Source organism: Chrysemys picta, chromosome 12 (assembly GCF_011386835.1).
Source record: "Chrysemys picta bellii isolate R12L10 chromosome 12, ASM1138683v2, whole genome shotgun sequence".
NCBI lineage: Eukaryota > Metazoa > Chordata > Testudines > Emydidae > Chrysemys > Chrysemys picta.
In genome coordinates, this window is record NC_088802.1 from 36,561,578 (window position 1) to 36,586,271 (window position 24,694).

Genomic DNA, 24,694 nt, shown 5'->3' on the forward strand with positions numbered 1-24,694 from the left:
AAAGGTCCTTGGAAAATCAGGGCTGTATCCGCTGCATGTGCATCACCCTGTCGAATGTCTGATTACAACCAGTGCTCATTCACCCTGCTTCAGTTCCAATGCACCAGAGCCACTGCATGGAGTATGTTTTGCTAATTACCCTATGCTCACTTGTGATCACATTGCACCCCATCTAGTGGCTTGTGCTAGCAATGTCACTTCTGCTGGGTAACCTTGAGCAAGTCACTTCACCTCTCTTTGCCTCAGTGTCCCCATCTCTAAAATGGCTGTGATCATAGACTTATAGAATCATAGAATATCAGGGATGGAAGGGACCTCAGGAGGTCATCTAGTCCAACCCCCTGCTCAAAGCAGGACCAATCCCCAACTAAATCACCCCAGCCAGGGCTTTGTCATGCGATGATACTGACCTCCTTTCTAAAGTGCTTGTGATCGGCGGCACTTCGGCGGCAGCTCCACCACGCCGCTTTCTTCTTCGGTGGCAGGTCCTTCCCTCCGAGAGGGCCCGAGGGACCCGACGCCGAATTCCGCCGAAGAGCCGGACGTGCCACCCCTTCCCCTTGGCCACCCCAAGCACCTGCTTGCTGTGCTGGTGCCTGGAGCCGGCCCTGGCAATGGTGGAAGGGCTAGCACGGACAAGCTGGCCACCTGCATTGTAACCACTTGGCTGTGCTGATCTGCCCTGAGCACGGCCAGATGCCACACCAGTTTAAATGCCAGAGTCTGTCTGTCCCAGCACCGCCACCACTGCTAGTCCCAGGGGAGCGGCAACAGTGGTAGCAATGGTGGGATATTTTCAATACAAATTCTAGTGCAGATGCAGCCCCTGTGTCTCGGGTGGAGGAGGGTGGTAGTGTTCGCAGTGGATCCTAGGAATGTGGGTCAGTGTGTGGTGTTGTCTGTGCTTGAATTGCAGCAGCCTGGAGGAACTTTACATGAATGCAGACGTTAGACCCTGCTCCTTCATCTCTCGTCAACACAGATTGCTATATCTCACTCTGCCACGCCTGCCACGGCCCTTTGATTTAGGCTACACCCCTTTCTCCCTTCCTTCCAGCCCTGACGCTTTCCTCCAGTCCTCAGCTACCTCTACACTGTAAGCTAGGGGTGTGATTCCCCTGCTGGCGTGCGCATACCGCAAGGTTGCCATGGCAGCATGGGTACCAGCAGCAGCGGCATGGCTAAGCAGTGCCGAGTACATGCCCACCAGTTTCAAGTGGGTTTGTACTCAGCATATCTCAGCTATATCTCCACTGCCCCTACCAGTGCCACCACAGCTACACTGCTATTTATACTCACCCTCGCTTGGTGAGAGCTAGCCAGAGTGTGTGTACACACCCCTAGCTCCTAGTCTACACACAGCCCCCTCTGACACATTCCCCACCATGTGGCACTGGGAACCCAAGAGCTACCCTCTTCTGCAGAGAAACAGAACAAGAAACTTACGGGGCTAGTTTCCTTGTCCAAGTTGAGGAAAGTGCCAACTTCAACAGTGAAAAGAAAGTTGGATGCTGATGCTGATCTCAGCTGTAATCACCTGAGGTGTTAGGAGTGATTCATGTCCGAGATTTTTATTTTATAAACTGACAGGTCCAGATCTTGCTCTTGAATGAATGTTCATGGTTCCCCATGACTTCTACTTATCTCACATGTATTGAATTTGATGGTCCGACTGAGATAGGGGCCCTGTTGTGCCAGGCACTGTACAAACACACAGTAAGAGACAGTTCTTGCACCAAATAGGTTAAAGTCCAAATAGACAAGACAGACAAACAGTGGGAGGGAAAACAGAGGCACACAGAGCAAAAGTGGCTTGCCCCCTGTCACATAGCTGGTCAGTGGTAGAGCCAGAAATAGAACCCAGGCCTTCTGACTCCCAGTACAGTGCATTAGCCGCTGGATAATGCACTGAAAAGCCCACTCTACTTGAGCCATCTATAGGCCCAGTTAGATACACTGACTCAAGGAGGCTGACAGATACACACATATACTTTGCTTCAGGTGTATCATTCTAAGTCAACATCAGGATAATGTGGGTTGACTGTTACAGAATCGCTATTAGGACTTTTTGTGTTGCATTGCACTTAGTCTAGAAGAAAAATAACACCACTTTGGTCCATGGAGATAACATCCCAGATTAGGTCCCCAGAATAAATTAGTGAAACATTCCATTCTCCTGCACTACAATCTCATACCTCTAAACATCAACAAAAACTCCACGGGTTTGATGGAAACAATGGTGTTAAGTCTCACGGTGTTTGAGGAATTTCCCAATATGCACTGTGTCAACTTTCTGGTTACACTGAACAGAGTGGTAGAAAACAGCCCCATCTGAGACAGATGCAAGGCTGAAGTTCCAAGCGTTTGTTGAAACACATGAAAACAGACTGAGATTAACATTTACCTTACAGTTCTTGCTCCAGGATTGAGATAATTTTTTTATTTGAACTTCCACAAGCCAAGTTTAGGGGTACCTCTGTTAAAAGTTACTATGTTTCCTTTGGTGGAATATGATGAAACAGGAATTCTGGAGTTGATGGAACATCACACAGGAAGGGTGTTTAAAATAAAAGAAGAATTTAGTATGTATCCCAAGGGGAAAAAAAACACCTGCAAAAACCCAACATTAAACCATATCTTCATCTTTCTTGTCTGCACACTATAGCTTTCATTTTACTCTCTTTGGGTCAAATCCTGAAAGCCTTCTTCAAGCAAAACCGTCACAGAAAATATTAACAGCTAATCATATAGTGTTACATGTCTGTCTAATATCAGACAGATACATAGAACTGCATGGGGATAGATAGATGTGTGTGTGAGAGAGATAGAGAGATCCTGAAGTTGCTTAGCCTAAGTCAGGAGTGATTAAAAACTGAGTTAGAATGCCAGGAGTTAGCCCTTTTTAATTTCCTAGCTAATGGGAGTCTAAACATTTAACTAGATAGCCAGCGAATTCCCTTAAACCCACGAAGCACTCTGCAGAAGAAGTCAGTTCATTAAAGCCACTCAGCAGATAACTTGAGTTTGTTTTCAAAAAGGCAAAGCCATCTGTCCATAAGGATTTCTCACGCTTCGCATGCCAGCCCTGGCCAGGGAAATACAACATTAAGTACACCAAAAGAAATTGTTGAATGAATAAATTATAAAGGCCTTCAGGGTATCTGTCAGGGGTATTATTTTACACACTCGTGCAGAGTAGGTTAAAGGGGCATGTTCTGTCATTATTCCACTCTGTTCTGTCTGGAAAGACTCGGCATCTGTATGAAAGTGAGACTATGGGCATAAACTGTCATCCAACAAGGCAAGACAAGACTCAACTTTGTTGAAGTCACCTCATTTCAATTTTTACTGGAACTCTCTTTAAAAAACTAATGCTAAGTACATTCAGTGCAGTGAGTGATTAATAGCAGTGGCAAGAACAAGGCTAAATACTGCCAAGGTACTATGCAAGCTTTCAATACTGACTTCAATCTGGACTTGCAGCATCCCCTGCTATTCTAGTCGTGTACCCCCAGCACAGTCCTATCACTGCACATTAATCCTCTCCTGCTATTCCAATTCAGGACCTCACACCGCTCGGCTAATGTACCTCAATCCTGAGCTACGGCATTCCTTTATTGTTCCATTTCCTGCCCTCCACAGAGCTCTGCCAATACACCTCAGTACTAACTTCTTACATCCCAGTTATCCCAACCCTGAAAGGCATAGCTCTCTGCCAACAGCACAGTTGTGGTTGCACTTACATTGCATTTTACACACAAGGATTTCAAAAAGGTTTGCAAATATTAAGCAATCAATCAGCCCAATTCTCATCCCAGTTTTTCACATGTGGAGACAGACACACAGAGTTGGTAGATGATGTCTCTAAGATCATACAAGTATCAAAGGGGTAGCCATGTTAGTCTGGATCTGTAAAAGCAGCAAAGAGTCCTGTGGCACCTTATAGACTAACAGACATATAGGAGCATGAGTTTTCGTGGGTGAATACCCACTTCATCGGATGCATGTCATCCGACGAAGTGGGTATTCACCCACGAAAACTCATGCTCCTATACATCTGTTAGTCTATAAGGTGCCACAGGACTCTTTGCTGCTTTTTAAGATCATACAGAAAACCTGTAGCAGAACTGGGAATACAACCCAAATCACCTGATTACCAGTCCTCCTTCATACAATTCATTCCTGATTAAAAAAAAAAATCCCAGTCCAATCCAGTTTGGAGGTTTGCTTAACCAGTTTTCCAGTCATGCTGAACTGTCATATTTTTAAGACATTTAAAAGGGGAGAAAGCTACCAGGTGAGTCACCAAGCATGATCAGGATTTGAACACTAGCTATGGATGGACCTTATGTTACAAGTTTACAAAATCTCAGACATTTAGATGCTTATCCAAACTTTATCTATTGAGGAGAGGCCTAAATTCTACCATTGAGAGGACATTTAAAATTTTGCCTCCATAAAAATCAAACGGACTGTTGCCATGGACTTCAGTAGGGTCAGGATTTCATTCAAGGTGCTTAGTGATTAGTATTGCCTTTGAGAAAACAAATCACTCTTGGTAGCAGTAAATCCCCAAAGTGATATCAATTTTGATCCTTCTCTTAAAAAAAAGAACTAAAAGCCCACATGGGCCATACCCCCAGATAAGCATGCCCTGGAATTTCAAGCATAGGAAAGAAAAGTTGGTTCTATGCTTCAAGCACAAAGGTGGAAAGCTGAATATCGGACCTTTGGGCTAATTCAGAGTCAGTGTAATCAGGTGCAGCTCCATGGGCTTCAAAGGGGTTGCACCCAATGACACCAGGTTTGACGGTGGCCCTTACTGTGCGACATAGGGCATGTCACTTGCCTTCATGGAGATAATACCTCCCCTCCCTCCCAGAATGAATTCACAAGCTCATCGGGGACAAGGCCTGGATCTCACTATGAGTGGGAGTTTCAATCTGGGCTGGGAATTGGGCAACCAGATCCTAACCTATGTGCACACCCAGTGCCTCGTATAATGGGGATAGACAGATGTGTGTGTGTGAGAGAGAGAGATCCTGAAGTAGCTTAGCCTCAGTCAGGAGTGATTAAAACCTGAGGTGGAATGTCAGGAGTTAGCCCTCATTCTTGGTCAGTAAATAGTAATAATAATTAATGTTTGTATGTTGGCTGGAGATCCTCCAATCCAGTAAGAGTCCAAAGAGTCATTAAGGATCTGAGGGCAGAATTTGGCAGCAAATGTCATGTTTTGAGAAGTCAGTTGCTGAGGAAACAGAACATGGTATAACGATAGGCCCCCCATGTCCTGCCCCCAGCTCATCGCTATCCTATATAACCCTCCTGCTTAGGTTCACGGCTATTCATTGACCATCTTGTGGGCTAGATGGTGCCTCTAGACCCAGCGCTGAGTGAGGGGTGCTCTGCACCCTGCATTGCCCGGAGCAGTTCAGGAGGTGTTGTGGCTCAGAGATCCCCTTTTCAAACCCAAGTCTCCCCTCGCGCCGGGAGAGTTGGTATTTTTTTGCTGGTATGCAATCAGCAGCAAATTCTACAGCATCCCTGTAGGGCTCAGTTTGTGTGGCTGGCATCTGGCAGACAAGGCATGGGGAGGGGGAGGGGGGAAGAGTCAGTAATCATTTCCCACCTCTTACACCCCGGGGCAGACGTGGTCCAGACCACAATCCAGCCCTGAGCTTTCAGTAGAAATCACATGGGCTTTACTTGGAGGCATATTTCCTCGTCCTAGCCCCATTTTGCTGTAATGAACACAGCAGCATTGTTCTTGCCAACTGTATGATGGTCTCTGCTGTTCCTCCAAACAGCTCATCTGGCCCATTAGCGCTCTGAGCTTGAACCCGTGGCCTTGGCCTTGCGTTTCCTGCCTGAGCACTGAGAGTTAGTTTCAGCTGGGGGGGGGGGGGGGGGGGAGGAATATATCTTTCTCCACCCACCTTTGTGTCACATGTCATCAGAGCCCCTGCCCTATTTTATAGCCCAAAGAATGAGCTCCATGTGAAGCCTGCAGCTATGCTAGCGTATCTCAGCCTCCTTAAGGAACCTCCCCTATGTTGCAGGGTGAAAACAAAATCCATGTTCCACAGCCATCAGTCCTAGCCCAACTGGTAACATCTCTCCCATCATGCACTGAGCCATTCCCCATGACTGCAGAGGTGGTGTTCAGGGACTGTGTGAACAGAGGTAATTGAATGTAGTGTGTGTTGTAACGAGGGATAAGAAGCATTGGGGCTTTATTTTAATATTGTCGACAAAATGAAATCATTTTGACTCAGCACTCTTTACGGCTGTCACATCTGAAAAAGATTTCATTGCTTTGGTATCTGCAGCCTGGATTTAAAAAAAAAAAAAAGGAGAGAGCAAGAGAGAGACATTAAAAAAATTCCCTTATGATCAGGAGGCAAATAGTTTGTAAATAGAGCCACAATGTCTTTCATTCCTTCTCCACCATCTCAATTTAATTCTGTTGCACCCTTGCTCAGGCAGAAATGCACACTACCTAACCAAAGACCATAGAAGGAAGGTAATAGGCATACAACAAGGAGTCCCAGAAACAAATAATGCCAGGCGACGTTTGGATATTTGCATTTCAATAGAGCAGAAAGCATCATTTCGCAGTTGTGTTTTGCCAGACTCTTTGCAACACCCTATTGTTGCTGTTTGATTAATCGCTTCATGCTTAAAGTCTTTTGAAATACTACTACTTTTAGCAAGCAGAGATAAATGTGCTGCTCTTCAGACACAGGCTGAGCCTTAAGGCTCTGTTTTATTTTGTTCTTCTCTTCCTCTCTTACAGAGCCAGAAAATGTGTAAAACTGGGGTTTGCTGGCTGTAAAATAAGGAGTTGGGCTTTAAAGAACAAAGTAATGCTACACACCACCCACACCCCCAACTCCCCAAGCAGAGCAGTGATTGCAAAATTACAAAAGCTGATGTAATACAAAAGTGAATTTTTCCAAATGTGCAGCATGATTACATATTGGCAAATTAAAGGTCTGATCCAATATAAAACTGTTTCCAAATGTATAAACCACTTGACACCACCATTATTACATCTGTCCTTTCCCTTCTGGCAGAATTTCTCAGTTCTTTATGTGGAAAAAAACCCAAATGATCTATTTGCCCTCTATGTGTTGCAGTGTTTGGAACTTGGTTTGGATTAAACTAGAATCCACTCCCTTCCCAAAGCTTTTGCCCCAAACTCAAATCGGAAACCTAAACCTGTTATGTTTCGCCATACACCACAGAGGCTGTTTAAATGAAGATGGTTTTGCTGCAGTACCCAGGGTAGAGCCATGTGTGGAAAAAACCTGGGCTGGAAGAGGTTTTCTTATTAAATTTTGGAACTTCTGATCTCCCTCAAAAAGAGTAAGTAAAAAGGTGTATCCATATGAATAATGATCTTTATTGAAACAGTAAACTGGAGACTTTCTGGTTTGGTTCAAGTTTCATCTAAAAATGATTCCCCCATTCCTAACGCAGACATACATCAGTGTCCTGATTCGACTTGGTGTACATTTTTTTCCCCGTTTGAGTGACTGGATATGGAGGTATGAAATGGCTTTTGAATCCCACTTAGGTACATTTAATCTACTACGTATAAGCAAACTTCAAAAGAATTGAATAAGAAATCTGCAGATTAGTTAAACTTCTTTGGTCTAGAACTGGTCTTGAAATCAAGGATGAGAAAATCATTTTTTTTGGTGGGGGGAGACACGACAGAGGAACAAGTGACCTGAACTTCAAATGAACCCTCCTCCCCCCAGGAAATTTGGGCAGCTGAGCCCTGCACCCCAATTATTTTTCATTTTCATGTGATTCTGTACTTGCTGCTTGTGAAGAGTACCATTAGAAAGGCTATTTTAACACTATTACTAGCCAAATTTTGCAAACTCAAGAATTCAAACTATCCAGTCTTCTAGGTGTTTATTGAAACCTCTGGACCTTCGGAGGCTCACCTGTCACTTCTAGAAATCCCCTAGAATCTGGATTTCTCATGGGGGTTGGATTTTACCATGAGACTAGCCTTAAAAATCAGTGGAAGTTACTGGAGTATGGAGCAGATGAAATCTCGCAATTTTTCTCCTCATGTGCAATGCCAAATATTTTAACCCTCCTCTCCTTATATGGGCTGTGGAACTACTGTAACTGCTTTTATTACAATGGGGCTGATTATTCCCTTGGAGTAGCCCCAAGAAAGATCTTCTGTAGCCAAGGGGGCAGCATGGAGGAGGTAGGGCAGGGGAGGGCCAGAAGGACAAATGCATTAACACTGCCTAGGGAATCCAGTCAGTAAGTAATACTGGTCCAGGATCCTTATGAATTAGGGAATCTTCTCCCCACACTAAAAAAAGGGAGGGTGGGTGAGTTCCAGAGCATAGGCTGTCCACGCAGGATCCCTGGAACCACTGGCTTTACTGGAATCTTTTTGCTTTGGAAGAATTAAGAGGAAAGTCCGTGTGAGTTTTCCTCCAACCAGAACCTCTCTCCAAGAGCTCTTCCACAGGAGGGGGCATGTCCACACCCTGCTTAGAGAAAAGATTTACTTCTTGCTGCGGATCCTAAGAGCTTTCATTAGGGCATCTGGGAATTAGTGTGCCAGCCTTTGACCTCAGACCACTGGAGACTCAAATCCTGACTCAAGTCACAACTGAAAATGAGTTTGGTGGCCTCTCATTCCTCTCTCTCCACGCTTGTCCCAAAGCCACACCACATACAGGTCAGCTTGACTAGTTATCTGTCTTGCAGAGAAGCCCAGGAGTGGAAAGTCAGGGAGGTGAAAGTGAAAGCCAGGTTTGAAGTGCATGGGGAGAGCTTGCACAACACTTGGGTATGTCAGTCCTTGCTCAAACCGGCTCTATTCTTCCTTCATTTTCATGAGGGCATCAGATTCAACTGCTAAAGCTATGTAAAATTAACTTCATTTTCAATCAACAGTGAGGAGGGGCACCCCCTGGGTTTGAATTTGTTGCTTTGATCCTAACTGAGAACAACACATCAGAAAAACATCCAATTCCTAACTGCTCTCTGGTGCTTTGCAAAGCCAAAAATCAAGGAGAGGTCCTCCCTCTTACAGCTGTGGTTTTCAACCTTTTTTCATGTGCAGACTTCTAAAACATTTTGAATGGAGGTGCAGACCCTTTTGGAAATCTTAGTCTGCAGACCCCCAAGGGTCCACGGACCATAGGTTGAAGACCCCCACTGTCTTACAGATACATATGGTTCATCAGGCACCAAAGCAATTGTGTTCCCCAGGCGGAGCTAGAGGTGGGCTCTCTGCTCATCTGAAAACTTACTTTTGACACCAAGAAAGGTAGGTGGCTGGGAGTGAAACTTTGAATAAAGCAGAGCTAATTTTCCAGAACAATGCAACATTTTAACAACCATAAAACAGCTATAATCTACGCACGAAGGTATGTGTAATCGCAACTGCATTGCTGCCTGGTATTATTTTCATAATAAGCCTGTTTTATTGCAGTTTACATCCGGGTAAGCTGTAATGAGCTATTTCCCACAGTGTAGCTATGGCCCGCTCTCAGTGAAATCTCTTCTGTTTAACATCCATGCTAGAGGTTAATAAATGCCACAGTGTCATTTCCTTGATTTGCTGGTTTTAGTGAATGCCAAAGGGCAACGTACTTAGCAGAAGCTGAGCACAGAGTAGGGAAACAACAGCTTTCAACATCCATCTCAAATGGTTTTTCTATCTTCCGTCAAAATTCTTTTAGGGCCACTTTGGTCTTATGGTTAGTTTTCAAGAGACCCCGTGATTTTTTTTTTCCACTCCAACTTTCCATTGGATAGGACCAGCCAATTGCCAGTGTGGGAGTTCAACTTTTGGGGGATGTTCTAAAGATTGAAAACCGGGCACCTTGGTAAAAAGGTGTGCCATAGTGCAAACAAAAAATAAATAAATAAAAGTTTGATGCAGAGTTTACTGGGTGAAATTCCAGGGCCCGTGCTAAGCAGTTTCAGGCTAGATGTTCATAATAGTCACTTCTGGCCTTAAAAATCTCTGAATATTTTCAAGTGCAGTATCTAAAAAATGAGGGCTGCATCTTTAAAGTCACAGTAATTCCTAGTTTTGCTGTGACAGTCCTAGCTTTTCATCTGAACTATTTTGAGGACACTTGCAGTGTCTCATTTTTTCATTTAATCAGTTTTTTTAAATTAATTACACAATGTTGTTTAAAATGTACTGCTGAACAAATAATCCAATGGAACAAGCGTTCAGTGTGATGAACGGCTTTTGGAGTGAAAAGTTAAATGAGCATAGATGCTATTAAAGCTGTGCTTTGACTCAAAGTAAACGTTAACTATACTTGTTCAAGTATTTCATGATATACTGATGGTCAGTTATTGGAAACAATCTTCCACTGAGACATGCTGTTGCTGTTGGCAGCAATGATAGAAGCCAACATTAAAAACAACTGCAGATTTTATCTTTTGCAGGAGTAAAAGTGTTCCCATAAAAATACCCTCCCCCCATTTTATTTTTATTTTGAAATGGAAATTTGAAAAGACTCAATTAGAATCATTCAAATGGTCTCTACTGCTTTCCACAGATGAACTAGCTGACCAAAGCAACCACCGACCTCACTATTGCATTAAAGAACCTATTTACCAACTAGCACCAGCTGAAAATTTTCAACTGTAGTTTCCAGTAGGATACAGGTATTGGTTGAACAGCCGCTAATCAATCTTAGTATGTAGTGGAAAAAAATAGGGCTCCATAATGATGAATTGGACCTGCAGTCAGAAGGGAAATAGGGCCTTATTAGATTTCAATCCATCTAGGCAGTTTCTTGACTGGCCTCTCCCCCAGTCAGAAAGGGAAGCCAGGACAAATGTGTGTGATAGAATCTCTTGTGAAGAATGTTTTTTGTCAAGCCAGCTCAACCTTCCATTGTGTCTCCATTGTCCCAGGCTGCGGCCAGGCCACTGTTCACAGAGGAGCACTGTGATGGATGCTGCCCTGACCTAACAGCAGTGAGGCCTCCAGGCCTTGACCCATGCAGGTTGCAATTAGCCAAAATTAGTCAGCTGGATCCAGGGTTTGTCTTCCTTTAAACACCTAACTGTGTGAAAGCAACAGTCCTTTTCACCAAGTCCCCCACTCAACCCTTTGTGTCCTTATCCCCCTCCTCCAGGGAGCCTCCTTCAGTTTTGTTTCTTCCCTTTAGGAACTATACCAATCATTAAAGAAACTTAGCAGCCCCATTAACACCCTGGGCAATTCTTAACTCATTAGCCTTTAAAGTTGTTGGACTGAAGAAAAAACTAAACCAAGCAAATGCTTAAGCCCATAAAAGGATGTTAATGTTTTACCCCAATGACAATGACCGAAGCAGTGGGACAATTATTATGTATATTTAAATGGGTTTAGTGTTACTTTTCCTTGACATGAGGTCCTCCATGAAGGAACTAATTAAAAATGGAGGAGTTTAATCTGGAGCTAACTTCAGAGGTTGATTTGAACTCCCCAACTGTGAACTTTCAAACACAGAAGTACGATTGTTTATATTGACGGGATCCAATATCCTGACTTCGCAATGCACTTTTTACATTTTGGCATGCCTGCCTGCCTGTGATTATGCCAAACGGTGACATTAATTATACACTATCTGATCTTTCAGCAGAAAGCTCAAGGAAAGGCGCCACTAAGAGCAACTTGGATCCCTCTGCTTTGACGTCGTCCCCTCGTGTCTAAAAATAGTGTCAAATTAAAACTAAATTCCCACTGGATTAAGGGAAATTGTATTCAAAAGCTCAAAACCACATCCACTTCTTTCAAAGAATCCAGAAAATGGATTTTCTAGCTTTAAAACAATGCACTATTTTTATTCCTGTGGATTGTATTGCTTGCTGCATCAGAGGGGAGATAAAAGATGGTCAGATTAGGAAACGGGGCTGAGGTACAGTCAAGACACCTGGGCCAACCTTGAACTGTTTCCTTGCCTAGATACAGGGTAACACCTTTTCCCTTGATTTAACTGGCCTCGGGAGAGGCAAGGCAAGCACACAACCAGCTAAATCACACTGCAGCTAGACTAGCTAAATAGAGATGCATCTTCACTGGGAGCAAGGGGTGACATTTCCAAGAGTGCCTGCGTGACAGAGGAGCAGAGCTGTTCGGAAGATGACAATGCCGGTACGTGGTAGCTTTCGAGGCTTTGAAATAGGTTTTCATTCTGCATTGGAACAAAAACCAAAACCTTTCCTATGTGGTTGTGTCATAATGTGGGTTTCTGAGCTTTTCGATTCAGGCAGGTTTATAGAGCAACACCCACATTCTATAGCCCAGTGATGGTGGTAAGCATTGGCCTGGGATATCCGAGTTCAAGTGCCTGTACTGCCTGCATTAGAGGACTTCCCCCCCCCCAAATCACTCCAAATCAGGCAGAGCAAGGACTTGAACCTGGATTCCCCCCACCCCATCCCAGGTTAGGGTATTAACTACCCGGCTACACCAAAACATTTTGGCTTGGATGGAACAGCATATTTCAGCAAATATGATCTGACCAGCTCTACTTGGAACTGTAAGTAACACTACAAAAGAGATGTAGGCACATTAGGCCAGATTTTCAAAGGTATTTAGGCAGCTAAAGATGCAGATAGGCCCCTAAGGGGCAGATTTTTAAAGGTATTTAGATATAGGCAATGCCTAAATGCCATTCATGTTCAATGGGATTTAAGGCTTGTCTAGTGCATGGCAAGCCGGGATGTAAACCGACAGCACACGAGCCTGCCATGCACCAACTAGGGTTGCCAACCCCCCCGATTTGGCTGGGCATCTCCCAGAATTGGGCTCTATTTCTCGGAGGCTACTGAAGCCAAACAGGGAGATTTTAGGCCGCTAAAAGTCCCGCAGTGCAGAGAGGGAGGCTAAGGCAGGCTCCCTACCTGCCCTGGCTCTGCTCCACTCCACTCCCAGAAGTGGCCGACATGTTCCTGCGGCCCCTGTGGTGGGTAGGGGGTTTCGATGCTCTGCCCTCACCTCAAGTGCTGATTCCATAGCTCTCATTGGCTGGGAACTGTGGCCAATGGGAGCTGCAGGAGCAGGGGGGGTGTGCCTGCAGGCAGGGGCAGCACGGAGCCCTCTGCCCACCCCTCAGGGACATGCCTGCTGCTTCTGGGAATGGCATGGGGCCAGGGCAGGCAGGGAACCTGCCTTAGCCCCACTGTGCCACCAACTGGGAGCCACTCAAGGTAAGCGCCACCCGGTTGGAGCCCGCACCCTCACCCCCTCCTGCACCCCAACCCTCTGCCCCAGCCCTGAGCCCCCTCCCAGAGCCAGTACCCCAACCCCCTCCCATACCTCAACCCCATGCTGCAGCCCTAAGCCCCCTCCTGCACCCAAACTCCCTCCCAGAGCCCACACCTGCTCCTGCACCCCAACCCCCTGCCCCAGGCTTAGCCTGGAGCCCCCTCCAGCACCCCAGCCTCCTGCTTCAGCCTGGTGAAAGTGAGTGAAGGTGGGGGAGAGCAAGTGACAGAGGGAGGGGGGAATGGAGTGAGCGGGGGGGGCTCGGGAAAGGGGTGGAGCAAGGGTGTTTGGGTTTGTGTGATTAGACAGTTGGCACCAACTGCCCGTGCGGACCCTGCTGCTGTGCACTAGAAGTTCCTTAGTGCACAGTGTCCACTGCCAGCTGCAAAGCAGAATAGCTCAAAGGGCACTAGAGAACTTCTAGTGCATGGCAGCAGAGTCCACATGGACAGTTAGTTTGTGGCACACAGGGGTGTAAATCTATACCCGCAGTAGCATGCCACAAGCTAAATGTTCATCTAGGCAGGCACTGAAGAGAGCCTACATGCCCTACATTTCTTTTGAAAATGGGACTTAGGAGCTTTTAAAAATGTTACCCCTTGATCAAGTTTAGCTAACACATTAGCTAGCCCCAATTAAATCTCCCCACTTTTCCTAATCTAGACAAACGTTTAGGGTAAATCTGCACTTCACGTTGGGCTGGAATTCCCAGTTTGAGGAGACATACCCACGCCAGCTCTGATGGAGCTAGCATGCTAAAAATAGAGCGTAGCCATGGCCATGCAAGCAGCAGGAGAGGATAGCCGCCCTATGTACAATTCCATCCAAGAGGCTAGATATGTACTCGGGGCAGCCAGCCCCTCCTGATGCTTGCACTGCTGCAGCTACACTATTTTTAGTGCACTAGCTCGAGTGGGTAGGTCACCTCCCAGCTCAAAATGTAGACACATCCTTAGGCTACATCTATACTACACACCACTGGCAATGGTACGTAGAGTACGTGTAGCTACATGACACAATGAAAAGCAGAGAGTGTGCAGCTACATGTGCTGGACCAAGGACTGGCAGGAGGGAGAGCCTTTCCCCACTGCCTGCCCCCTGCATTTGGGGGCAGGTGGGTGGGGAACTACCCATGTATGTACTTATATGCCCCCAAAAGAACGCAGTGTAAACCTACGCATCGATTCTTGCTTTTAGAAGTGGTCCAAATTCGTTAATTAAAAAAAAAAAAAAAAAAAAAAACTTTTTTTTAAAATGGAAAATGGCTTTTTCAAATTAAACAAACATGGTCATAATCACTCGGTATTTTCATTGAAGTCAATTTTTCACTGAAACAAGTCAACTCAATTCTAATTTAAATGACAATTTTCTCTCTTTCATTTTTGGCTCCTTCCCCCGCCCCCCCCCCCCATCTCCCTTTTTCCTTCCCCCTCCCTTTCTACTGGGGGGAGGGGGGACAGGAAGAAAACCAGCAATGCTTTGCTTCAGTTAGAATCAAAGCAAATCAAAATGAATATTTCTTTCATTTCAATGAAAGAATTTTTAAAAGTTGAAAAATTTCTACAAAAAACTTTTCATTTATTCTAAAAGTTGTTGTTGGGTTTTTTGTTTTGTTTTGTTCCCTCTAGGAAATACCATTTTTCAACCAGCCCTAATTGCTTTTATTTTGTATTCCAATAATTGTATAAGAGGGGAAAACCTCTTTAGCTCTATGTTCAGCAATAATGACACCTAGCTCTTATACACCATTGTCATCCACAGATCTCAAACACTTTACAAAGGACATCAGAATCATCATTCCCATTTTTCAGATGGGGAAACTGAGGCACAGAAAGGCAACAAGACCTGCTCATGGTCACCCAGCAAGCCAATGGCAGAGCCAAGAACTGAGCCCAGGTCTCCTGAGTCCCAGTGCAATGCCCTATCCACTAAGCTGTACTGCCTTTATATGATCTAGAAAGTGTATAAACAATGGATATTGTTCTTCTGACTTATATACACTTCTCTTTTTATTATTTGTTATCACATTAGCATCTAGAGGCCCTAAGTGAGATGGATGCCCCATTGTGTTGCTGAGCACAGAGTAAGAGACACTCCTCGCTCCAAAGCACTTACAGTCTAAATAGATTTCAGAGTAGCAGCCGTGTTAGCATCTGAAGAAGTGGGCTGTAGTCCACGAAAGCTTATGCTCTAATAAATGTGTTAGTCTCTAAGGTGCCACAAGTACTCCTAGTCTAGATAGAGGAGACAGACAGACAAAAGATGGAGGAAAGGTCACATTTTTATCATTATGTCACAGATTGGCAAATCCCCTCTGTGCTTCTGAAGTTTACAGCGGCACACCTGGGAAGTGAACACAGATCTTTTGAGTCCCAGTCAAGGGCCTTAACCACAAGATCATCCTTCCCCCTGAAAGCTGTGCTGGTGTTTGTGACTGGGAGTTTCATTCAAGCCTCTAGCTAAACAGATACCCGGAGGAGAAGACAGCGTGGATTTGCAAATACACTTGAGACTCCTTGAGTACGGCTCAGTAGATGGTGCAAGTGGAAATCTGGCCCTAGTTGAATCCGACAAATAAAGCCAAGGCTTTTTGAGATTAGCATTGACAGACAGGAAGGATCTCAAAGCCAATTGCAGGGATGCAGCCCACAACCAGCCCAGCTTCTCGCATTATGGGTAGGAAGATGAGGCCCGAAGCGTTGGGAAGCAGCTGGTCAAGAAAGCCTCCCATCCATTTTCCAGGGTTGGGATACTGGTGCTTGAGGTGAAGGTTGTGCCCCAGGCGCCCATCCCTAGAACACAAGGGAAGGAGACACATGGCTGCATAAGCAACTGGCAAACAGCAGGCTAAGAGGAGGCTGGCTTCAGTGCCCCACCCACAGAGCAGGGACAGAAGGAAGGGGCTGGGTAGGTGCGACAGGGCTTCCTCAGATAGCCCCCAGAAAGAGATAAATGAAAGAGACCTAGTCAGAGATGGGTCCTGGAAGCAGAAAGTCAGTGTGGGAGAGATAAGGTGTCTAGAATGACTTAGGAATTGTCAAATCTGTGGTCCACTAACCTACCTGACAGTAACCAGTAACAGCTGCTTCACAAAGAGGTCCAGGAAACCGTAGTGGAACATTATGGAATAGCCTGCCCATAGGAGAAGCTTCTTTCTGACTCCCATAGTAATGGTTGACTTATGCCCTGAAGCAGGAAGTTTTATATCCCATATCCAATTCTTATTCTATCTAATGTAAATACAGAAGATTCTCATATAAAGGGTCTAATTCTATTTTCCCCTCTCCCCCCGCTAAGCTCTTGGGCTCAATAATATATAGTGGCAGAGAGTTCCACTGGTTAACTTGCATTATGTTGCATCTCTGTGCTCTTAACCATAGCTGTATGAAATATCATACATGTAACACGAGATGCATTGAAACTTAGTTTGTGACTGTCTCTGCCTAGTTAGCTTGAGTTAGAGAGGAACAGCAGCGTTTGCTTCCTCTTTGTTCTCACAAGCACAGAGTGGTTATAGCAACTTTGCACAGCAGGAGACGGGGTATTTTTAAAGAGTCTGTCTGTACAGTGGCAATAATGTTTGCCACACATTAAACCAGATTCCTATTCTGCAGTCTGGAATAAACAGCAGTGCAGAAAATAGCATGTATAAAGTAGCAGTTATATCGCAAAAAGCTTTCCTAGGACAACATTTATGCCACTTACAATCAAGATCATTGCAGAATGGTATCGCTGCTGACCCAGTTCATCCACTGCCTTGAAAGAAATTGGGTTTTTTAAAAAAGAGGAAACTGCCATGTAGCTGATTCCAGCACCTGGAATTGACTTCAGAATCAGTGGCCTGCCCTCTACAGCCCGGGTACGTTCAAGGTTCAAACCCAGCATGTGCATTTGAATTGAGCATATGCTTTCTCTTTGTCGACACAGAGCATTGGGATCTGGGTTGGCTCACAAAGAGGAGAGAAAGCAAGCTGTATGTTACTTCAGTTGCATCAACCCCCTAATGGTGGGGACCTAACCTTCATTGTCTTACTGGAGTATAAAATGAACCAGCCTCTTTGTATAAGGCAGGAAGGATGGTCTTGTGGCTAAGGGTGTGCCTATAAGTGAAATGCTGCAGTGATGCAGCTGCACCAGTGTGTGAAGACACTCCCTACACTGATGGGAGAGCTTCTCGCTCAGGTGATCCACCTCCCGCGAGGTGGTAGCTCAGTCAACAGGAGAATTATTCCCTCCCCCGAGTGCTGTCGACAGGGTTATGTCAATTTAACTGGGTCATTCAGGGGGTGTGGATTTTTCACAGCGCTGAGCAACGTAGTTATGCCAACCTAATTTCCTAGCATTAAGTAGGCCTCAGACACTACTGCGAGACTCGGAGATCTGGATTCAGCTCCTGCCTCAGTTCCCATTTTACAGATGGGGCTGGGCATGGGGGGACATTACAATCTAAACAGGCAAATGAAGTGTTAAACTCTCAGAAACTGTTTCTATGTGCATGTACAGCCCCCAGCACAATGGTTTCCCCACTTTGGTTGGTTGGGTCCTTTAGGTGCTAGCAGAACACACCTAATGCCAATTGTAAGCACCCAGAATTTCAGAGGATTATCTCAACGATCGATGAGTTATTTTAAGTGCCTATACACAAATGCAAGAAGCCTGGGAAACAAGCAGGGAGAACTGGAAGTCCTGGCACAGTCAGGGAACTATGATGTGATTGGAATAACAGAGACTTGGTGGGATAACTCACATGACTGGAGTACTGTCATGGATGGATATAAACTGTTCAGGAAGGACAGGCAGGGCAGAAAAGGTGGGGGAGTTGCGTTGTATGTAAGAGAGGAGTATGACTGCTCAGAGCTCCGGTATGAAACTGCAGAAAAACCTGAGAGTCTCTGGATAAAGTTGAGAACTGTGAGCAACAAGGGTGATGTCGTGGTTGGAGTCTGCTATAGACCACCAGACCAGGGGGATGAGGTGGACGAGGCTTTCTTCTGGCAACTAGCAGAAGTTGCTAGATCGCAGGCCCTGGTTCTCATGGGAGACTTTAATCACCCTGATATCTGCTCGGAGAGCAATACAGCGGTGCACAGACAATCCAGGAAATTTTTGGAAAGTGTAGGGGACAATTTCCTGGTGCAAGTGCTGGAGGAACCAACTAGGGGCAGAGCTTTTCTTGACCTGCTACTCACAAACAGGGAAGAATTAGTAGGGGAAGCAAAAGTGGATGGAAACCTGGGAGGCAGTGACCATGAGATGGTCGAGTTCAGGATCCTGACACAAGGAAGAAAGGAGAGCAGCAGAATACGGACCCTGGACTTCAGAAAAGCAGACTTTGACTCCCTCAGGGAACAGATGGGCAGGATCCCCTGGGAGAATAACATGAAGGGCAAAGGGGTCCAGGAGAGCTGGCTGTATTTTAAAGAATCCTTATTGAGGTTGCAGGAACAAACCATCCCGATGTGTAGAAAGAATAGTAAATATGGCAGGCGACCAGCTTGGCTAAACAGTGAAATCCTTGCTGATCTTAAACGCAAAAAAGAAGCTTACAAGAAGTGGAAGATTGGACAAATGACCAGGGAGGAGTATAAAAATATTGCTCAGGCATGCAGGAGTGAAATCAGGAAGGCCAAATCACACTTGGAGTTGCAGTTAGCAAGAGATGTTAAGAGTAACAAGAAGGGTTTCTACAGGTATGTTAGCAAGAAGAAGAAAATCAAGGAAAGCGTGGGCCCCTTACTGAATGAGGGAGGCAACCTAGTGACCGAGGATGTGGAAAAAGCTAATGTACTCAATGATTTTTTTGCCTCTGTCTTCACGCACAAGGTCAGCTCCCAGATTGCTGCACTGGGCAGTACAGCACGGGGAGAAGGTGACCAGCCCTCTGTGGAGAAAGAAGTGGTTCGGGACTATTTAGAAAAACTGGACGTGCACAAGTCCATGGGGCCGGATGCGCTGCATCCGAGGGTGCTAAAGGAGTTGGCGGGTGAGATTGCAGAGCCATTAGCCATTATTTTTGAAAACTCATGGTGATCGGGGGAGGTCCCAGATGACTGGAAAAAGGCTAATGTAGTGCCCATCTTTAAAAAAGGGAAGAAGGAGGATCCGGGGAACTACAGGCCAGTCAGCCTCACCTCAGTCCTTGGAAAAATCATGGAGCAGGTCCTCAAGGAATCAATTATGAAACATTTAGAGGAGAGGAAAGTGATCAGGAACAGTGAGCATGGATTCACGAAGGGGAAGTCGTGCCTGACTAACCTAATTGCCTTCTATGATGAGATAACTGGCTCTGTGGATGAGGGGAAAGCAGTGGATGTGACCTTGACTTTAGCAAAGCTTTTGATACGGTCTCCCACAGTATTCTTGCCGCCAAGTTAAAGAAGTATGGGCTGGATGAATGGACTGTAAGGTGGATAGAAAGCTGGCTAGATCGTCGGGCTCAACGGGTAGTGATCAATGGCTCCATGTCTAGTTGGCAGCCGGTTTCAAGTGGAGTGCCCCCAAGGGTCGGTCCGGGGGCCGGTTTTGTTTAATATCTCTCAGCAAGTTTGCAGATGACACTAAACTAGGAGGCGTGGTAGATACACTAGAGGGTAGGGATCGGATACAGAGGGACCTAGACAAATTAGAGGATTGGGCCGAAAAAAACCTGATGAGGTTCAACAAGGACAAGTGCAGAGTCCTGCACTTAGGACGGAAGAATCCCATGCACTGCTACACACTAGAGACCGAATGGCTAGGTAGCAGTTCTGCAGAAAAGGACCTAGGGGTCACAGTGGACGAGAAGCTGGATATGAGTCAACAGTGCGCTCTTGTTCCAAGAAGGCTAACGGCATTTTGGGCTGTATAAGTAGGGGCATTGCCAGCAGATCGAGGAACGTGATCATTCCCCTCTATTCGACATTGGTGAGGCCTCATCTGGAATACTGTGTCCAGTTTTGGTCCCCACACTACAAGAAGGATGTGGAAAAATTGGAAAGAGTCCAGTGGAGGGCAACAAAAATGATTAGGGGTCTGGAGCACATGACTTATGAGGAGAGGCTGAGGGAACTGGGATTGTTTAGTCTCCAGAAGAGAAGAATGAGGGGGGATTTGATAGCAGCCTTCAACTACCTGAAGGGGGGTTCCAAAGAGGATGGAGCTCGGCTGTTCTCAGTGGTGGCAGATGACAGAACAAGGAGCAATGGTCTCAAGTTGCAGTGGGGGAGGTCCAGGTTGGATATCAGGAAAAACTATTTCACTAGGAGGGTGGTGAAACACTGGAATGCGTTACCTAGGGAGGTGGTGGAGTCTCCTTCCTTGGAGGTTTTTAAGGCCCGGCTTGACAAAGCCCTGGCTGGGATGATTTAGCTGGGAATTGGTCCTGCTTTGAGCAGGGGGTTGGACTAGATGACCTCTTGAGGTCCCTTCCAACTCTGATATTCTATGATTCTATGAACTACCCAATCCCCTGCAGTCCATCACCCACTTCTTGAACTGACCTATCCAACTTCTTGGACCTGGCCCTTGAAAGCAAGGCCTCTATTGCTGAAATGAGCTAGTGCAGTGAAGTGGTACTTCAACATCACCCTTCCTGTTAGAAAAGACACATGCAGCCTTTTTTCTGTTGCTTTAGCTAAACATGGCCATTCACCGTGATTACCACAGTTTAAGGAAAGCTTGAATTACTGACTGATGGGACATTCATGCTCATGGTTGCCTCTGCAGGCACTTGGGGCATAGCTGCAGTTCTGCCAGTTCAGAGTCTTGGTGGTTTTATATTTTACCATTTTAAGAACATAACAAAAGCTGCAGGAACTTCCTGCTCCCTGAGCCAAATCAGGAATGTAGCCTGACTATACAGGACAAAAATATTTGCCCATTTTAATCAAGCTTCTCACTGGAATCCCCGTCGCCCCTTCCCCACCCCTCTCCAGGCCTGTTATACCTCCGCCATGCTTCACACGAGCCCACAAAGAATATCTTCACTTATTCCTGCGTTGGGGTTGGCTTCCTTCCCCCGGCCATATTCTTTCCAACATTCGTGGCCTGTCAACCAGCCCTGGTAACAAAAGCCCCACTAATTGGAATGTTCATGGAGATAGTTCGTCTTGCACAAGAACAACACATGCATGCAGGAGCAGTCGGGGCGCCTTTCTTCCTAGCAGCCCGCACCTGTCCTTTTTCACAGCTGGATTGCTCCAACCTGGAACCTAATCCCGGGAGGGTGAGGCGGGGGGTTATTTTATCTTCAGAGAAAACCAAACAGGATGGGCACTCATCGATCTTAAGAGAGAAACATTAGCCAAGTCAAACACATGCTGGGGGCTGAAGCAACAGGATGGCATGCTGCAATGCCGGGATTCGCTGTCTCCTTTTACACCCAGGACATTCTGAAGAGTGGCTCCCGCACAAAACAAAAGGAAACTTAAAAAGTGCCTTACACAAAGTAGTGGCAAGTCAGTGTCAGGATCCCAGCTCCACAACAGAAAATGAGTGCAGACTTGCTACTGACAATCAATACATGCAAACATAACAATCCATTAGAATCCACTTCAAAGAGCTTCCCTGATAGATAGCAGGGAGAAGCTCCCTCCTGCTTTCAGGCTTGTGCCTTACCACCAGCTGCAAAGCAAACTTTTCAGAAGCAAATAATTGCAAATGGGGGGGGGGGGGGTGACAGCATAGAGCCGTCTAGCTACCTGACATCAGGACACTAACAGACCACATTAAAATTATTCTACTAGTCTCTATTGATTTATGTTGATTAAGCTGGATTCTGCAGGTTTGTGTTAGTTTATACTGGAAAACCAGAAATTCCACGAATCACTAAGCCAATAGACCCATTACTCTGTTCCAAAAACCTAGCTGTGAACTAGGAAGCAGTTAAAAAGTCTCCAAGAAGCTCAGGTAGTTATATGCCCAGGTACCATCATTTGTGACAGCAAACTTGCTCCCAAAATCAATTTTGCATGAGTCAAATTGGAAGCAAGGCCCTTAAAATTCTACAAAATCAGGTTGGCACCCTTGCAAGAATATTCTATTGCATGAGATTTCCAGTGCTTCCTGCTTCCAGTTTGGGCCCCAGATGCTGCAACAAGAGTCTTTGGGGCCTTCCACTGGAAGTCCTGGGAAGAACAGAAAGATGAAAATGAAAAATGTTGGGGGTGAGGAGGGAAATGATGGGAACACTTAAAATCTGCAAAATTGGTTCCGGTTTGGTTTGAGCTGAAGGATCAAGTTAATTTTTGTTTGATCTGAACTAGTTCATTCAACATTAATTCAGAGTACGAACTGCTGGCATGAACCTCAACAGTTTATTATTCCCTTGGCCTCTCTCCCATGCTTATGTTGCCTCAGTTAACAAAAACACTATATAATTAATAGACATCCATTAATGCTGAATTCCATGTTAACTCATGAATGGAGAGCAAACAAACCTAATATGATCATCCGTGCATTGATTAAAACAAAATACCCAAGAGAAGGGATTCAACACTGGGGAAGTCTTTAGCATTAAAAACCAGTCATTTTCTAGTGATTTGCCTCATTAACCTCAAGCATTGTGGACCTGCAATCTCTGCTCAGATACTGAATGATACTTCAAGCAGAGCTGCAGGTGAAACGCCACATCATCTCTGGAGGTTTCCTTAACCATCCTACATTCTGTTTTGATTCTTTAAAAATTCTTTAAAACTATTATTTTAATGCCCAAAGCAATATTTTTCAGCTGAAGGAGTCTTTGTAAGTTTCCAGTAGGAAACAAGATTAGTATTATAGATGGTCAAAAACCTTTTCACTGGAGAAGTTTTTCAACAAAACATTTTTTGCCTTTTGAAAGGCAAGTTTCCTTTGAAATGTTTCGATGTCAGTGAAATGAAAAATGTCTCTCTCCTATCAAAAACATTTGTTTCATTTCAATTCAAATAAAAAAAAAAGTTGTCATATTTTCATTTTCAGATTCTTCATTTTCTTCACAGCTTGAAGAAAAAATTAAGCAGAAAACTAAAATGAAACAAAAATTGTATTCAATTTGTTTTATCAAAAAATTCAATGAAAATTTTGAATGAGTCCAAAAATTCATTTTGTTCATAAAATTTCACAGAAAGTATCTACTTTTGGCAACTAGCCTGAGCTAATTTCACACTGAGTACTTCCTTTGTGACCTAACCCATCTATTCTAAATGCAAAAAGAACAGATTCCACGAGCATGAACTAGAAATTAGAGTTTTGCCAGCCATCTAAAGTATTAACGGCCTCTACTTTCTCATGGAACTAACGGCAGGTTTGAGAGAGCGGGATTTGATTTTGCAGAAACCTGATTTTGGCAGACAAAATGCCAATCAGTAGAATTGGTCAAAATACTTAGACTGAAGTTTGCCAAAAAATATCCTTAAAAAACCCCCCACAAAACCACCAGTTTTTTCATGGAAAATAGTTTGTGGTGGCAATTTTTAAATTGCAGTTTTCACTAAAAATGATACTAAAATGGTTATCAAAAAATTTCTTTTGCCAAAAACCTATTTTTCAGTCAAAGTTTGATAACCATTTTGATAGGTTTCCATTACAATCTTGCAATTAAAAAACAAACAAACCCTGCAAAGAGAAAATGACATTAAAATTTCAAAACTGCTTTTCCATTTTTTTCAACCAGTTCTAAAAATCAGGAAATCATTCAGATCTAGTCTCCAGAAGACAAAGGTTAAGTTTCAGATAAAAGTCCTGGTCCACCATTATACAGCTGAACTTTAAAGATTTCCATTGCACTGAAAGAGTCATAGTCAGCATATTTTGGCTCGCAGTAGCACGGAGGGGAGGACGAGGAGGGAGTGTTTTTTTAAATTTGTTTTATGGCAGCTTAAAAAAAAAAAAAGATCCACACACATACACAGTGGAACTGAAATCAAAAATAGACTTGACTCACAGACAATCACCTCATACACAAGAAGAAAGTCACATGATAGGGTAGAAGCTGCCCAAATGCGGCCAAGAAAGAAAGAGCCAGGAGCATACACTTGTGTTTATTTTCTCTTGATCTGCAAAGTAAGCTGCCAAACAGAATCACTTACCTCATGAGTCCACAGAATCACTGCAGCCGGACAGGCAAGAGGTGAAAGGGAATGCTCAAAAAAAGTTAAAGAAGCTGCCTGCGAATACAAGGAATATTTCCCCCTTAGGTTTGAATAAGCCAGTTAAAGTTTTCATCTGAACTGAGCCCCAGTTTTGCCTTCCAAAACTGAACTTTGGACTTCTTTTTGCACTTCCTGGTTCTATCCAGAGGCTTGGTCTAACTGGAAGGAAGGAAGGTCTAACTGGAAGGAAGACCATTCTTCCACTAGGATATTTCTGGCCAATCCAAAAACAGGAAACAGCAGCAGCATCCCAGAAGTCCTCTTCTCACAAGCCTTCCACCCAGTTTTGCAGGCAAAGAGAGTTTAGTTCCCATAAATT

At 44.8% G+C, this 24,694-nt stretch overlaps 1 long non-coding RNA gene across 1 annotated transcript in view; it reads right to left on the reverse strand.

The window, feature by feature from the left end:
* Positions 1–24,458, reverse strand: part of LOC135974781 (uncharacterized) — an 81,081-nt gene extending 56,623 nt beyond the window's left edge. Inside the window, exon 1 of the long non-coding RNA XR_010591866.1 lies at positions 24,313–24,458. This is a non-coding gene — a long non-coding RNA (uncharacterized LOC135974781). The remainder of the gene's footprint in view (positions 1–24,312) is intronic.
* Between the last annotated feature and the right edge of the window lie 236 nt (positions 24,459–24,694).